Here is a 15,915-nt window from a genome sequence, read left to right as displayed (position 1 = left end):
TGTTACGAGGGCTGTGCAATTAATCGAAATTCAATTAATTTTCTTTTTTTTTTTTTTGCAAAGCAGACCTGCAATATTTCATGCCGCTGGGATGATTTCCCCTTCGCATTTCACGTGCCATGGCTCATGCTTTTTCTTGACATAAAAACAAGCAGCGCTGTGTGACGATGTCATCAGGCCGCTCTGCTCAGTTTACTTGCGCAGGTGTGAGGGCTGGCCATCACGGGGCAGGCGTGAAACAGAGACCTCTCCTTAATCGAAGCAGACTTGAAATCATTTGTACTTTTATGACTGTACAGAAAACAGAAAATAGTCAGCATACTTTTTTGATTAATAAATAAATAAAAATAGACTAAAATAATCGTGATCGTATTTTTTCAATAATCGAGCAGCCCTATTTGTTATTGCACTCTACAGTTGACTGTGCAGGTTTGATTAAGCACATGCAACTTTATATTTTTATGGAATGGAAACAGATTTGGTATGAAAGAGCGTTTTACAAGCATACGTTGAGTTTTTTTTTTCCAATGGCACTTGTCTCTTTAAGTGCATAGTAAAATTCAGAACAACAAAATTCCTGTAACACTTTTTCACACAAACCAGTATTTAATCCGGTCTGGATGTGGACTTCACCAAACCTTTGATTCAAAAGAGCTAAAGTGTGAGTCTGCCGAGGCCTGGCTTAAGCCTTTAACTTTATCTCCTCCTCACTGAGAAAGATATAAACCTTTTGGAGTCAGTGCAACTTGTCATTAAATCGTTGGGAGGTCTGTACACAGTGTTCCGCTTTTCCATCGAGCAGCACGTGGCGCTTTTTCAAGTTGTTTTTTTTTTTTTTCCTTTTTCTTTCTTTGGTTCGGCGCAGGTCGGGCCCCGGGTTTTCGGCGGACCAATCGGCGCGCCGCTTGTTGCCGGGTGTATCCGAATCGGCAGCTCACAAAAAAAAAAAGAGGCAGAGGACATGATGAAACAGTGAGCAACAGCGCAAGGAGGACACGAGGAAAGGCACAATCGCGTGGAGGGGGGGGGGTTTACAAAGAGGAGGTGCTCGGGAGGAAAGCAATCTGATTTTGTTTTATTTTTTATTTTTTAATTTTTTAAAACAAAACACATCCACTTATCTGGCTTTTATGTATTTAATCAACTAAAACGAGCCAAAATCGTACAGTATATACGCATGGAGGTAAGTACAGAGAAAAACCCAGTAACCTGAGAATAACCCAGGCCTGCAAAAGGACTAAACAAACCACGTTTAGGGCGACACAATTCATCGCAATTTAATCTAAATCAAAAATTTGACTGTAGTTATTTAGCTGATATTAAACTGCGAAATGCTTTTCAGTTGTATCTATTGTGCACAAAAGCTGCTGACCCTGTAGTTTATCCCAGTCGTTCCCAACAGGAAACATCACCCAGAATGAAAAGCCACAACCCAAACATGCATTTAATTTGTCACAAAGAATGTAAAATACTGCATCTTTTTTTCTTTTTGTGGGGTGACATTAAGGAGGCAATTAATAGAAATGTAATCAAAATTTAGTTGGGCCTTTAGTCACTCTCAATAATCGTTATGGGGGTTTTATAATTATCAGGTTCACAGACATGTGAGTTTAATGTAACTGGATGACAGCATTTGATTTCATTTGAGCTGAGGTTTGTATGAAAGATATGTCTACGTTTATTTATCAGCTATTGAGAAAAAATAAAATGGGATCGAAAATTGAGATTTATCAACATTATGACTATTATTTTTGATGATTTATTTTTGCTCCATACTTGTATGTCGTTTCATACTTTTACAAAAAATATTGAAAGAAATGTATTCTTAGAAAAACCCGTGACCCACTATTGGGTCCCGACCCACCGGTTGAGACCCATTTGTTTAGATGTTTACAAACCTGTCCTGAAATGCAAATATTTCATGTGTTCGTTTATGTCAGACAAATTGCAAATCTAATTGTTTGTTTGTTTGTTTGTTTGTGTAGTTTATTTGAGCAATTAACATTTTCTCTTTCTCCATAGTTTCACAATCATACAGTTAATGGAAGCTCAAAGGGAGTCGACTGAAGCAAAAGCTTATAAGTGCCGACCCCTTGTTCATGTACATTACATTTGCAATTCATGATGCTACAGTTATACATTTCTTTTACATTTACATTAAATAAACAAAGTACAATCCTTTCTGAGTATTCTATACTAGTTTCAGAACACAAATATATACCTATATGTATTTGTGAGTTAAGTTTTATCCTACTGTTGCTACAATTGTCAACATATCAACAGACTTTTGCAGCACTGGCAAACAAGGAGGTTTTACCATTTCATATCATTAACACAGCATGCTAATAAAAACATAGTAATAAATGTAATTAGTAGTTATTGTTTTTTATCATAACAATTTTCATTTTGTCATTTTCAGTGAATGTGTGAATTGTAACAATGCAACTATATTATTCAGACGCAGAAGTCGCAATTTCCAATTTTGACAAAAATGGTGACACTCTATTTAACATTAATTGTCAAATTATAATTTGGTGACGTATTGTTATGAATAAATAATTATTGTTGAAATACAGATATTTTCATCATTGAAAAATACCACCTAAATGTACAAACATGAGCTTTTGCTGTGAGCCGCCCAGCTCTCCTAGGACATGACTGTAACTTTACCGGGAGAGGGAACGTCTCCAGCTCGTCTCCATGGAGATGTGACTAAAGTACAATTTGAGATTTAAATAGTTTAGATTCTAAGATCCATTGTTTGATTACCCACTGCAGAAATAGCATTGTCTGTGTCCAGCTGGTCATTGGGAGCATGATAGCAACAGTATTGTCCAAACTGTTACGCAGTGTGCCTTTAAAGGGACAATACACAGAGATTAAAAATGTTAAAATTATGTATTTTCCTCCCCCTACATTTTCCAGCCCTGTCCTAATGTTTAGAATGAGCCCAGACCTGTTCACCACAACTGCCTCTAAAATCCTGAACTGTCACTCCTAAAGAAGTGCCGTCATGCACGAGCTTAATACAGAAGCTGCAGTTACACATATGACCTGAGGTGGCGGTAGTGAAAAATGGCCAACTTGCATCTAGCCCCTTTAAGTAATAACATAATTATTATGTAATGCAATAACGTGGGACCACATTAGGACTGCACACTATTAAAGCCTTTGTAGCATTGCTCAGTCTGTGAACATGTTTAGATCCGGTAAGACAACAACTGTTTTCCTTATCTTGACCATTCCTGTTCGTGTCTAACCTTAACCAGATGAAGAGATGGTGCTACTATGGAATCTGCTTTGGTGCATATCATTTATAAACAATGGTTAGTAAAAGTGTATCAATGTTTTGTAAATTATGAAACTTTACTATAGTGTGTTGTTGCCAAATGTGTTGCAAAATGCGATGAGAGAGTTTATCATTCATTTTATTACACCATGAAGTGAAACTTTTATGACATTTTGAACTGTTTACTGTGTTATGCAACAAGCCCTAAACAGAACTTAAACTAAATACGGACTGAACCAAGTCTTAAAATAGGAATTAAAGAACTTCAACTGAGAAAAGCGCGTGAACCAAAGCTGCGGAAATCCCGAAGAAGTCCAGGAACATGCTGCCATAGAGTTTACTATAGCAACTTCGCTACCGAGATTGGCACACAAAAAAAAAACAAAAACACAAGAGTAGATTCAATTTCTTGCCACTCTCTCCCCGGCGTGTGATTGAGTTGTTGTGGAAGAATGAGGAAATGGGGGATTGGATGTTTGGGCGGTTATGACACTGCCTTGGCACGTCGCGTGGAAAACTGGGATTTTGGCACCGAGCGGGATCCGAGCAACAAACTGTGCACACAGCGCTCTTATCAGATACACACAGCATCGGAGGAGGCAGCGCTGACGCTACACGGATCGCGGAAACGGCAGGAGGAGCCGTAGAAAGGCAAAAGTTTACCACCGGATTAGCAGAGTTTGAGTGAACATGTAGCAACAGAGCACTTTCCCACAGCAACACAGAAACACTGCTGCTGCGCAAATTGGTTGGGATGCTGGGGTTCGTTGTGGTTTATTTCTTTAATCTATTAACCAGATTTAAACCAAAGAGATCAGAGTGGGGTTAAATAAGTTCTTCTTCTCTCCACTCCATTTGGGGCAAGTAATTACTAGTGTGTAATATCTTTTTCTGTTTGCCTTCTTCTTCACACTCTACTTGCTCAATATAAAATGAAATGAATCCAATAATGAATCAATCAAGAACAATCAGATTTAGGATCAAACCGCAGGAGTTAATCAGGACTATAACTTAACACTGTCTTGAGGTGTAGTTCAAACCAATGTCGTTGAGCAGTTCAAACCAAGCATTCACAAACTTCTTTTTTTTCTTTCTCAGAATCCCTAATTTTGGCACAAAATACAGTAGGGCAGCAAAACATTTAAAAATCAAGTTCATAACATGTATTCAAGCAAGTTATATGCCAACCCCTACTTTGAGCACCCCTGGTTTACACTAAGCTCATAAGCAAGAGTATTAAAGGGACTATATGGAGTTTAAAAATGTCAAAATTATGTATTTTCCTTCCCCTACATGTTCCAACAATGTCCTAATGTGTAGAATGAGCTCAGACCTGCCTCTAAAATCCTGCACTGTCACTGTCAAAAGGTGTTAATTCGGGTCCGAAGTGCCGTCATGCACGAGCTTAATATAGAAGGTGCAGTTACACGTATGAACTGAGGTGGCAGTAGTGAGTATAAAATGGATAACTTGCATATAGCCCCTTTAAATCAGAATCTAATCAAAATTGCATTGTGAATGGTCTCAGTTAGCACAATAAGGGATTATTTAGGGAATTCAAAATGACTATAACTATATTTCTGTTTCTCTCAAATGTTAAAGGAACAGGCCACCGTTTTTACATACTGAGATATGTTCTTACCTTAGCTTAGACGAGTTCATTTGTACCTGTCTTCACGCGTGCCCTCAGTCACACAAACACAGCACAATAATACCAGGAGTAGTTCCGACATCCGTGCATTTTATCCGCTTAGAAAATCCACATTGTTTAATTTTGTGTGGTTACGTGTAACACTTCACGTAACCATATTTAAATAAGGAAAACGTGGAAGAGCTTGGCAGCTTCTATCTTCACCTTATTTTGAGCTATATTGGCGAGGAGGCGAGGCTAAATGCTAACGCCGTCTGTGCTGTGTTTACGTGGCTGAGCACACGCATGAAGACCAGACAGGTACAAATGAACTCGTCTAAGCTCAGGTAAGAACATATCTCAGTATGTAAAAACGGTGGCCTATTCCTTTAATGCTTCTGGATCTTAACCTCTTAGCCTGGCCTTAACCGAGCTCAACCCAAGTCTAAAAGCATCAAAATAGCGTTGAAAACGAAGATGAAAATGGAACAAAAATGTGCCAGAAAAGCAACAAGAACGCAACAAAAAACAACAACAACGAAAGAGACAAACAAAGCAATGAAAAAGCAACAAAAAGCCATTAGAAGTGACAAACAAATGTGACGAAAACGCGCCAAAAAGTCACAAGAAAGTAATGACAAAGCAACAAAAAACAAAAACGTGACAAAAAAGTTACAATCACTTTTTACGGTCTTAGCTTTCAAATGAGGCGTTACAATGCTGGAGAAAAAGCTTTGAGCATCTGGAAAAGCTCTATAGCCGCTAGGGGTGGGAACCTCTACTTCACGATGGCTTACGATAACGATTACCTCACGATACGCCAATATTGCAATAATCAATATATTGCGCAAAAATAACCTACGATACATAACAATTTACAAAAAAAAACATGCTACTTTTAACCTTTATTTTAACACACATTATTCATCATTTACATTTTTGTTTCCCCGGTAATGTAAACAATATGGCGTTGCGAGCTGTCATCAAAGAGACTAACATTAATCTTCAAAATACCTTAAAAAATATATAAAATTCTACAAAACCAAAGCTTAAAAATATCTGTACCTTTTTATCTATTGATTTTGAAAAGTCGACAGGGAAAAAGCTCTTCCATTCCATTTTCAATTGTTGGAGCAATTACGAGCACAGCAGAAGTTGTTTTTCATCATTGTTTGGCTGTAGCTTCACTCGCACTCAAAGGCCTCCAGCTCGTAGCTACCCCCCCCCCAAGGCGCAAAGCATTATGGGTCATGTGCAAGTAGAGAATATCATCAGTATGGTTCACACATCCTGCTTGTGAGTCAGGTGCTCTCCCGATCGAGCGTAACGAGCGATACCTCTGTGCCGCTGCACTTGCATTAATGTGCTGATCCGTGCTCGGATGAGAAGAGAAAAGAGAGCTCTCGTGATTTACAGCAGGAGTTGGCAACGTCAGGACCAGGGGCAAAATCTGGCCCTCCAGTGTAGACAAGCCCCCAACATGAAAATCAGTAATCAAATACCTTTTAAAGTGCACTGAAAATGCAAAAATACTGTCAATTACTTCAACATTTCCTAGACGACGCCCCAAACCCCATGTTAGGATCGATATGATAAACAGCACTGGTATTTATTATAATGCATATTAATGAAAACACCAAGAACACAAAGAAAATCAGCCCAACACAAAGCGATCGTGCATAGCCCTAGTTTACAGGTGGGTGTTTGAGCCCCGCAGCGCTCACGGGATCGGTGCCAATGATCACACCTTTATAGCAGCAATAGCCCTTTGCCCTGAGCTATAAGCTGTCAACTAAAAACAAGTTCCGACGGGTAAAGGAAAGAATCCTCAAAATATGTTAATGTCTTTTAATGCTGTATCTGTGGCTCATCAAAGGTTCCAGCCCAATATCGTGTATTAAAAGCACGTCCGCCCCAAACACAGAGGCAAAATGTGACAACAAAAGCACAAATGCTCCATCAGAAGGAGCCGGAGCATCAACATGATATGAATGGTCGTAGTTTATTGGTGGTGCAGCAGTGAGTGCTCATGATTCACAGCTAAGGTCCCGGGTTCAATCACCGAATGAACGGGGCCTTTTTGCATGTTTTTCCAGTGTCTGTGTATGTTTCCTCTAGGGTACTCCGGTTCCCCTACCACTAAAAACATTAGGGCTTGGCGACTGATTGAAATTTGATCAAAATCGCAATTTCTTCTTTGATCTCAATAATCGTCGTTGGACTTTATCATGGTCAGGTTTGCAGCTGTGTCTGTGATAGAAGCAGGACCAAGGGTTGGACGAGGCAATTTGTTGGTTTTAAATGATACTGAAGGGAAACTTTTTTTCATCAATCATCAATCAATGATTTTGTAGAGCCCGATATAACAACAGGAGTTGCCTCACAGGAATGCACTAAACATTAAGGCAAAAAAAAAAAAAAAAACAGTAAATATGGCAATGTAAAGTCCAGGGAAGTGAAGTACCCAGCTAAGATTTGTATGAAAGCTATGTTTAAGTTCATGAATCATCTACATGTATTTATTTATTTATTTATTTGACAGGGACATTGCAGTTCAACATAGCACAAAACAACCTTGTAGCTGATGCGATGCAAAAAGAGTTTATAGCTAGTGATAATTTTCAACTCCAGTCCCTGGTTGGGCCTTTCTACTACATTAAAACGTACAATTTCATCTTCACTGTATACACTGTAAAAATCATTCATATACACCAAGTCAGTAATATTTACAGATGGGTACAATTCTGTTTCAATTTAAGCCAAGACTTAACTCGAGAAGTGAACATTTTAAACTCAGTCATGGTTTCAAGTTGAGTGGGTCATGAGTTCCACAACTTTGCACTTTTATACGTAAAGTCAGACTGACCAAATGAAGTCTTGCAGTGAGGAACTGTGCAGTTGTTATTGATGGAGCCTCTGTGACTCGGTTGCTGTTTTGTCTCTGTACAAATGTCTCAGGTGCAAGATTACTGAAACATTTGAAAGTTAGTTTGAGAAATCGCTTTTTTTATGAAAAAATAAAATCAGTTGAAAATCGAATTTGATCAATATGACATCTAAAAACGTGTATGTGTATGGGTGTACACAATCTACTGAGGTAGTTTACCTCTACCAAGAATGGAGTGAATGAATAATGCAATGTACAGTGTCTTTAAGTGTCCAGAAAAGCGCATATAAAACCGATGCATTATTATAATATTATTATTTCCTGGAGAGCAAAAAGTAAATGCAGCATCATTAAGAGCTAGATCTCCTATGTATTCTATGTGTCACTTGCTAACTCTGGTCAGACCTCTAGGTCAGCCCTCGCCTTATTATTTCCAGAGTCATTCTACCTAAGCGGGGGAGATTACAGGGCCATTTGTTTATGCAGCAGCCTTCATATAAGGATCAGGTGAGGTTTCGTGAAAATAACAGGCCGTGCTGCAATCATTTATTACGTCGGTTTAATATTGGTCTAAAGGTCTGATACACAAACTGAGAGTGAGCTCATGCCAGGAAAAAAACACCACCAGGGTCAATAACCAGCATTAACATTTAAGTACAGGAAACAGACCGACCTTTCGCAATCAAGACTCCACAGAGCAAATCATAATCAAAACAAATCATAAAAGAACGCAATACCAGGATATGATGACAGACCAGCACAAAACTACAATGGATCGATCAGACAAGTTATACAAGGCAAAATATTGTAAACAATTCATCTGCATTATTGATTACACACAATGAAAGAGGGAGCGTGTAAATTTGAATTTGTTAGCTTTGGTCCAAGCTCATTCCTAACACTTTCTAACATCCTCATTTTTCACAGGAAATGAGTTTCTAAGCTCGTTTCACTGCTTATCAAGAACTAGAGCTGGTTCATGGTCGATAAAAAGGCTTTGTAATTAGACACACAATGGTCTTTTCCATTTGTCCAATTTCTTCACAAAGACCATTTCTCCTCTGAAAAAGAGATTATGAAATTTAGTTGGACTTTGCTGGTTGAGTTAAGTTTACAATAAAAAATATTACAAATAAAAGAATGGAATGGAAGTTTATTTGTATAGCACTTTTCACATATTCAGGAGATTTGTCCGTCATTCACTCCACACTGGGTGGTGGTCAGCTACGTATACAGCTTCAATTTCCCCTGGGGGAGACTGACAGAAGTGCTGTCACGACTGCACATGTGACACATCTGCGCCAACGATCCCTTCATTCACACACACATGCGTCATCCATCCCTATTGTACATGTTTTTAGTGGTAGGGGAAACTGGAGTACCCGGAGGAAACCTACACAGACACGGGGAGAACATGCAAACTCCACACAGAAAGGGCCGCCTGGAGATCGAACCCAGGACTGCCAGGACCGTGCTGCCAATAAATAAATAAATAAATCACCCAATTAATATTTAACATCTATAATGAAATTGAATTAATGAATAAATGAAACTTATTCAACCTAGGAAATCTGCAATGTCACCGTCCATCATTCAACCAGAGAAATTAATTATATAAAGAAAAACTATTGTAAGAATGCCTCCATTTTTATTAAATAATTTAAATATAAAATCATATTTATAAAAAAAAAAACTTTGATGTATTAGCTGTACACAAAAATGATCAAAGAAATAGTAAGAAAATTCCTTTGAAAAACAGAAATGCATGAGCGTCCGCGCCTAATGCAGTAATCAAAATACTAACATTATGTATTCATTGCCATAGACTGGGATTTGCATTCATATAATGAATGGTCTGCATTTGCCGATCACAAACCTCTAAAACTGTTTGCAGGAGTCACATGCACAAAAGGGCTGGCACATAGTCACCTGGTCTATGATGTCATATCATACAAGGATTTCATGCCAAGATACAGAGCAATAGACTTTTGCAGAACAATACAAAAATGATTACATTTATAGATCAATGAATCAAAAAATATCTTTTTACTAGAAATCTAATTTTAAGCCATGGATTCTGGATTGATTTCAGGTGGTAGATCCAAAAAGGTTCTCTCTGAAGAAGCTTTTTAAGTCGGTCTTTTAAAGGAAATACTTTAAGTTATTACGTTATTGTTATTACGCCTCACAATATAGTACCCCTCTTTATCCGCTTAGAAAATCAATGCTATTTAATTTTGTGTAACTAGACTTGGATCGTGTAACATTTCACGCTATACCTTTGCTGGGAGAGGCCAGGTTAGCAGTTTGCTTGTTTGTGCTTGTATGGCCTGTATAAAATCGACAAAGATGGTGTTACAACTGTGGGTACCATTAAACGATACCAGTGTGGTATTGGGGGAAAAAAAGTGTAGGTAGTACTGTTATCCAAAAAATAGAAGGCACAGAAAACAAATTATATATCTTTACACCAAGTATTGATCCCTGCTGGTTGTAGATGACAAATACTTTAGTATAGGTATTGTTCAGGTGTCGATATTGTAAACCAAGTATCGTTTTATTTAGTTTTTTCTTTATTTGGTCGGGACAGTGCATGTAAATGAACACACATGGGTCTCGTGCATGTAAACACGCCACGCCGGATTGAAGCCATGGGCAAATTTCCATCTGTTGTCCCCCCCACTCACACTGATTAAAGTACTGAGATGGGAAAAAAATGTTTCATAGTACCCAGCCCTTGTTACAATGTATAAACAATTTAATGTAGTGGTTGTTATGTCCCTTGACACTACACCAGTATTACAGTATTACAAATTATTGTAAGGCTAAACTGAACAATAAATAAAATGGTCGGGTATTGAATGGTGCTAAAAACTAACATTAACATTTCAGCATTGTATAATTTAGTTTTTTTTTAAAAGTTTTGGAACATTTGACATTTCTATTCTATTCCTTTCAAGGTTATAACATATTAAGTCCTTTTTAGAATCTTTCTATCCAGGAATTGTTTCACGGTACGAAAAAAACATATTAATAACAGTGTGTAGCCTTGGCGCAGACTCCGGGCAGCAACAGTTCCTTGTTTAATAATTCATTAAAAGCAAACTATATGGATTTCCATTCTTTATGCACAGCCTTTCTTGTTCGATGTTTTCGGTGATTTGAATCCAGCGAATGTAGCAGTCTTTTTTTAATGCACAGGGGAAGATAATGCACTGTGTAGGCACCGAACAGAGAAGACTGACCCCATATTCAAACCACATCTCCTCGCACAACGTCGTATTCAAATGAACAGGCTCCATTATCCCACTGTAATATAGAGTAATATGCAGAAAGAGAGAGTGGCATAATATCAAGAGCATTGAATTAAATGAATCCTCGGAGAGAGTTTTCGTCTCTTCACCGGGATATTAGGCTCTGTGGTTGATGCTGTAATGTCATATACGTCCAGTGTTAATAAAAGAAAGACCTTGGTAGACTGGGTTTAAAATATTAAGACGAAAAACATTAAGTAAGACTGAATGATTCATTGAAATTGAAGCAAACTGAATAGCTCCTTTCTCCATAGATTTACACGAGGTCTGCGTGGTCAGAATAATAAACGGCACGCTTTCCGGTAAATGCATGTGCCATTTCTATGTGTGTACAAGGTCAACAGTAGCTCTACTCTTGACCGTGAAAGCGAGCAGAAAATGTGGAGACGGGTCGCGATGTTCCTTACGAGTTTTCTCCTTTCATAGCATTAGCTGAATTTGATTTGATTGACACATTTCACGACTGGGAAATACGTTTAGTAAGTACAGTAAGTTTAGGGAAGCGCTCCTCCATGCCTATCGAGGGCAAGGCCTTTCACTCCCCTTTCAAATCACTGAGGGTCTTCTTGACACAGTGGCTTGGCGGCAATGGCATATTGGTGTCACTACTGGTCCCCCCCCCCTTGAAAAAAAAAATGTCTAGGGTGTTCTTCAGTTGAAAATATTCATAAGATGTATATTTTTTGTAATTAAGTCAGTCTCTTCTTTCTGTGCGGCCCCTCCCCTCCATGCTGAGCTCAGGGACGCAGGAACATGTCGCTCTCCTCTTCTCGCTCTTGACTTTACAATGAAACAAAATAATGGAAAGAGCTTCACAACTGTTTTTCTGACTTCCATTTTCGTCAAACACATAAATATGGCGCACGTTAATAAGCTCCATAAACGGACTGCCTCATGTCCCCAAGCAAACCTACGCCCATGCACATTCTGACCGATAGCATCAAAAACGCCATGAACTCTGCTCAGCCGCCCGAGTTACTGTCCGCAAGTGCTCGGAAAGGAAAAGGTTAAAAGCTGTTTTGTATTAAGGTTTTTGTTTTGCTCCGTGAGACAATCAAAGAGCAGTGTTAGTTCATAGCGGGGCTGTGCAATGAATCGAAATTTAATTTAATTTAAAAAAAAAAAAAAAAATCAGGTTTTGAGACATTTGTTTGGCATAAACAACACCTAGTTTTAGAGCTTGGATGAGACCATGGAATTGTTGGGTTGCAGGACATCACAGCATTCTAATGGCCTATACTATTATAAAGAGGAAAAAATATTTCTTTTTGAGGACATTTTTGGTCTTGTACAGAGAGATAGTGGACCAGTGACTTATATTAATGGTCATTTTTCTAATTCATACATTTTCTTTTTAGCTACGACTTGTGAAAGTGTAATGCTGTTAATAGGAAAAACTGGCTCCTGCCCCCCACTGGGTCTGGTGGCATCATCACAATCTAGAACCTGCAACCCACCAACACTTTTGTGTTAAATTGTACTATTTTCTTTGTGCTGAGGTTTAACTATAAGGTCTGTCTAAGTTCAGGAATCAGGTACATGAAAAGAAAACAAAAGAAAACAAAAACACAACATCGTCCAGCCCTTGACATGAGATATATTTTCTTCAGTTAAAGTGTAAAAAACCACCTAAGAAAATTAGTTACACAAACGTTCTTATTTCGAGAAAAGTTGAATCATTTCTCGATGTAGATGGCGGAGTGAACCCTGTGCTTGTTGTTTCAATGTAATGTTAGAAGTTCTTCATATACATGTTTTATTTAGGTTCGTGAGAAAATCAGAAAGCAGAGCTAGCCCCAAACTTCGGGGTTGTCTCTCTCTCTTTCACTATCAAAATCTCACCACCAGTCCACAATCAAATCCTATTTAGTGCAAGTGCAAGCCTCAAGTAAATAAAGCTCATTGACTGAATTCTGGTGATGATCATGAGGCTCAAACCTGTACTTATGTCTAATAAACCAGTACGGACGCTACATATCCTACTTTAAACCAAACAATGTCCATGTCTCGTGACCTCCTTGGTGGGACAGAGTGTGACTTATCATTCTAGATCAGCATAACGCATTTCCACAAGAACGATTACAAGCGCGTTGACGGATGTGGCACCAACGCCTGCAATGCATGTCACGTTCATTCCGTCGTCGGCGTGGCTCGTTTTCATTATTATTTATCCATAGCATTTCCAAAGGGCTACTGTCATGTGCATTCAACTGCATACGTGCAATCGAATCACCTTGCATGCTATAGTAATACAACACTAATAAACTCTGGATCATAGTCCTCGCTGCAAATGCCATCGATTACGCACATGCCTCCTCTCTGTAATGTATTCATCTGGGAGGGAAGTCTTCCTGGCGACAGCGCGAGGCGAGGGTGAACAATGTGACCAGACAATAACCTCCACAGCTGCAGGCCTCTTAAAGTGAGACACCCTCCATAGAGCCAATGAGCTACTGTACACCCCCGGTTTTAATGTAGGGCAGGGGCCGTGCACTTGAGCATCGCTTCTTCATATGGAGCACAAGATGTAACACTAGTATGACCGTCCAGTAAAGCTACATGAATTACTGTCATTGGCAAAACTTTGTACATTTTGAATTGCTACGTTGTTGTTGCCATCCAAACTCATTCCTAACTTTCCAAACACATCTCTAGCATTCCATTTTTGCACAGGGAAAGAGTTGAAAAGTAGGAAAAACACTTACAGCAGCTTGCAGCGTGTTCACAAGCTATAAAAGGTTTTCTCATTAGAAGCACAGCACAAAACTGTATTTTTTGAATCCACAAATGTCTGTTTTTACAATATTCTGAAGGACAGAACAAGTTGTGATCCACTACTGAAAACAAATCAGGTATTGGACTTTTAAAATGGTTTCTGCGTGCTTTCTCAAAATACAAAAACAGCGCATTGCGGACACAGCTAGCTGACTCAAATCTAAATCAGCAAACGCTAAAACAAGGACCTAAACCAGGGCTGCATCTAGACTAAACTAAGACCACACCAGAACAATGTTACTTCAAGGATTGAACTCGAAATGAGCGTAAACCATGTCAAAGGAAGCACAGCTTAGCGGGATATGTAAACACCGTGCCTGGGCAAATGTAGCGAAGTCTAAACCAGAGCTAATCCAAGACAGAGCCAAGACCAACTGATTTACATGCAGGTTTTTTCATCTTTGAAACCATAGGCTCCCTGTGTCATTTAGATGGAATACCTGGTCTGTCTTTGATAAACGTCTTCTGTCTGCAAACTTTTAATAGTATTCTAGATAAATGAACAGTTTTTCGATGATTTTCAGTGATCAGGCTAAACGGCTAAACCAGGGCCATACCATGATAAGCAAATCAAAAACATCTATTGTGTTTATCGTGCAAATGCCACCACTGCCCTAGAATACACATGATTATATTGTAACATCCAGAAAGCACATTCATTTTGATTTTTAAAAGAAACTTGTGTGAACGTGTGAAGCTCTATTCAAGTTTCTGCAAGCAAAGTAATCCTATAGTAGAAAAATATTAAAGCCACACAGTGTAACATTTTGGACTATACTGTTTCCATCAATACAAACATGCTAATGAATAGCTCGACACCGAAAATGCTTTTCTTTGCCGTGTGCACTCAAAGAATGGATATGGATGAGGACCTAACCCATTTAAAGCTCAAATTCTGCTGACTTTGTTCACATCTCCATGGAGACGAGCTGGAGACGGACCCTCTCCCGGTAAAGTTACAGTCATGTCTGTGCCGCTCACAGCAAAGGCACATGTTTGAACATATATGAGTTGTTGTTTTTTTTAAATGATGAACATATCGCTAAGAAAATCAATGCTTGTATTTCAATTTTGTTTATTGGATAAAATCTTGCGCGGTGTGGCTTTAAGGCCAGATAGAAACTATAGCCCAATTGTGTTGTATGTGCCAAAAATAGCTTTTTGTTGAACCTAAAATACAATTATGAAAAGCTCATTTGTCATTGAAATGCCTGAAGTCGCCTATATGAGCACAGTAGCTTCTTGTTCACTTTTACACAGTCGAACTGGCAACAATTTCACAAGATGTTCCATATTGGATTACACACACGTCCTACTCTTTACGAGGAAAATCCACTCACGATTCCAGATGTTCGCCATAAAGTACGCACCATACTGTAATCACAACTATATTTGCGGTGGAAATCTTTTACAAATGTCAAGCACGAGGTTACTACGGCAGAGGGACGCCTCTACGTGCCCTCCATCATCACATGCGCCGCGCGTGTATTTTACTCATCCAAGCCAGAGGGGAAAAAAAGAAAAGAACGGGGGGTAAACTGGCAACAACCATGGGGGCTCTGGACGTCCATCCGCGGACTCGCAGCGCCGCCATCTCCCGCTAACACCTACCGGACCGTGCGCTACAAAGCAGGTGCACGGGGAAACAAGTGACACGAGGAGAGCTCCAAGGACGCGCGCTGCCGTCGCTCTCACGTTCATTAAAGTTTCACCACAACAAGAGACGTGCCGTGATTCTGCGTTTTTTCTGCCTTTTTGGAGAGGCCATGATGTTTACCGAAATCTCCCCCCACTCGCCTCCCCCCCCCTCGCTCGCTCCCCCGGGTACAGTTCCAGCCATGGCCGCCTCTTTACGCTCTTTGCTCCCCATCCACTACCGCTGTCCGCTGTGCAACCCGCATCCCTGCTCCTCTCGGATACGGCCGACAGTGCAAAAGAAGAAGCGAGCGAGGTGGCACAGGAATCAGACTTCCGAGCGAGTGGCACAGCGATCCACACACTTTTACCCACACGTTTGTAT

At 39.4% G+C, this 15,915-nt stretch overlaps 1 protein-coding gene across 3 annotated transcripts in view; it reads right to left on the bottom strand.

The window, feature by feature from the left end:
* Window positions 1-15,915, bottom strand: part of LOC306960840 (uncharacterized protein) — an 80,096-nt gene that overhangs the window by 51,567 nt on the left and 12,614 nt on the right. The gene's annotated exons all lie outside the window — the stretch shown is intronic.

The sequence above is a fragment of the Gobius niger genome, assembly GCF_951799975.1.
Source record: "Gobius niger genome assembly, chromosome: 3".
NCBI lineage: Eukaryota > Metazoa > Chordata > Actinopteri > Gobiiformes > Gobiidae > Gobius > Gobius niger.
The sequence above is the reverse complement of the archived record's forward strand: the minus strand, read 5'-3'. Positions and strand labels throughout refer to the sequence as shown.